General features: G+C 38.4%; 1 long non-coding RNA gene across 2 annotated transcripts; it reads right to left on the reverse strand.

Moving 5' to 3' along the window:
- Positions 1-1,411: 1,411 nt before the first annotated feature.
- On the reverse strand, positions 1,412-2,240 carry LOC133733248 (uncharacterized). 2 transcript variants are annotated; one of them, XR_009857587.1, is made up of 2 exons: positions 1,892-2,240; positions 1,412-1,788 (listed from the first exon to the last, which is right to left on the reverse strand). It is a non-coding gene; the product is annotated as an uncharacterized LOC133733248 (long non-coding RNA). The 2 variants fall into 2 exon arrangements; XR_009857588.1 differs by having other exon boundaries at positions 2,111-2,202.
- Between the last annotated feature and the right edge of the window lie 49 nt (positions 2,241-2,289).

The following is a 2,289-nucleotide window of genomic DNA, read 5'->3' on the forward strand; positions in this document are numbered from 1 at the left end:
GAAAGGCTACGCAAGAATTAAAATCCAGTTTGGCCCTAGATCAGCAGCTTTTTCAACGCTCAAAGAAGCATCTTTTGAGTCCTTGAAGAATAACATCAGATCGAATCAAAATCTGACCGTCAATGCACACAAAATAAAAGGACCCTCCACTTTGATAAATGGTCATCCACTCTAAGATCATGTCCTCACTACATAAAAACGAGTAAACACCACTGTCGTTGGTCGACATAGAAATTTTCCATGGAGCCCCTTGCACAGCGCGTGACCTTTTAGGACGACGTCGAGGGCAAGGATTATTGCCTTCATCACTCGTCGACCCTAAGAATGGGAACCCACTTAACAACAAGTCGGTAACCTTGCCAAAGACGACTAGGGTTGTAAAGGGCTACACTCTCTCCTCTCTTGTTATGTTAAGCAACCTTTTTTCTTAAACGCTCTGTCATATGTGAAGCCCAAATAACTATTATTGTTAGACATGCTCTTAAAAAGTAAAATATAGCTAAATGTTTATAAAATTCTGCTAACCATTGCTAGTTATTTTAAGTGATTTGTTTTTAGCAAGAAACATCAGTATTATTAATGAAACGAAATTACACATAATAGCCAAATTTCACATTAGAGTTTAGACAAGCAGACAACGTCAATAACTAATCGAACCCTTGGACAACGCCGTATCACATCCAATAGAGACCCAAGCCAACAACTGAACCATTAGAACATATCAAACCCAAAGTAGAGCACCAAAGCCAGGCTTTGAAAATCACACTACTACACAAAAGCCTTCACACGACGGTTTAAAACTGTCGTCTCACGTTTTACATTTCCGTGGTCTATCGAGGCGTCGTCTGATGAAACGCTGTCAGACGACGGTTTTTAACCGTGGTATACCGATCATTGGGTCGACGGTTTGCAGCTAAATTCGTCGTCTGATAGACCGGCAGATCTGCCGACATGCTGTCGACAAGTTGTCGACAGAAATATGTCGTGGTGTGACTTCTACTCATACCACAGTTTTTAGGATTCCAGCGTGGTGTGACTTCTACTCATACCACGGTTTGTAGGATTCTAGCGTTGTGTGACTTCTACTCATACCACGGTTTTTATTTTTAAGACGTTGTGTAAATTGTATACACACGACAGTTCTTCCAGCATAAAATGTGGTGTGATGACTTAAAAATTCAGTGCGTGCGCTTTCACACGACAAATATAACTCTAACCGTTGTCTTGTGACATTTGAGACGATGGTTTTTGCTTACTTGTTGTCTGTGTGTGTATCCAACAATGATATCAGTAAGAACCGTCGTGTGAATTATAGAAATTTTGTTTGATTCCACCCTATAATCCTCATCATACGACATATTTTTCTATATATTGTTGTTGTAATGGCAAGATTTAGATTCTGGAATGAAAATGACCAAAAGAACATAAAATTAATCATAATAGATAGTTGTTATAATCCCATAACAATCTAAATGGGTCTGATAATGCAATTGTATCTACAAAATAAGAGAACAGAAAAAAATCCAAGTCAAGTTCTATTCACTGATCTCCTGCTCTTCTTAGCTTTTGTCTTCAAAAGTAGGCTTCACTTCATAACATTGGCACTCTCCATGGCCTAAAGAACAGTAATGGGGCTTCCTCATTGAAAGAGTTCTAGGATGTTGCAGTGCCCCAAATACAGGAAGTTGTTGTGCTAATTATACAGCAGCCAAATACTCTCATTTGGTGCTCCAAGTACTTACATTTACGGCAGCTACAGCATTCTCAGAATCCACCGCTGCCTCACTGCTGCTAACCAGACAAGAAAATAAGCTTAGCAGCTATGCAAAGAATAAAGTTTTAGTCTATATATGCACGTCCTGTATACAATTAAAAAAACTATTAGCTTTACCAACTGGTTTACAGAGTGACAATTGGTTTACTCTCAAGGCTAATGGAAAGTTACATTACCGAAGGTATGGGATCCCTGCAATCAAGTGCTAATAAGACATAATGAAAAGTATTCATCAATCATCATTCTTGCATGAAGCAAACAGTTCTAACTACTTGCACAATCTCCTTCTCTTTGTGAACCGAAAATTGAAAATTCATGAGAACAAAGTTCACAAACCTTTAAGGTTGTATTCAAGTTATTCCTCGCATTGCTGAGAAGCTTTATCTTATCATGGTCTTCAATCAAAGTTTGGCATTCTTGACATAGCCTGATGCAGAAGGAAATCATATCAACCATCAAAAACAGATTAATGTTGCACAACGACTTATAAAAAGCATCTAAGCTACAGAATAGAC

This window comes from Rosa rugosa, chromosome 2, assembly GCF_958449725.1.
Source record: "Rosa rugosa chromosome 2, drRosRugo1.1, whole genome shotgun sequence".
Taxonomy (NCBI): domain Eukaryota; kingdom Viridiplantae; phylum Streptophyta; class Magnoliopsida; order Rosales; family Rosaceae; genus Rosa; species Rosa rugosa.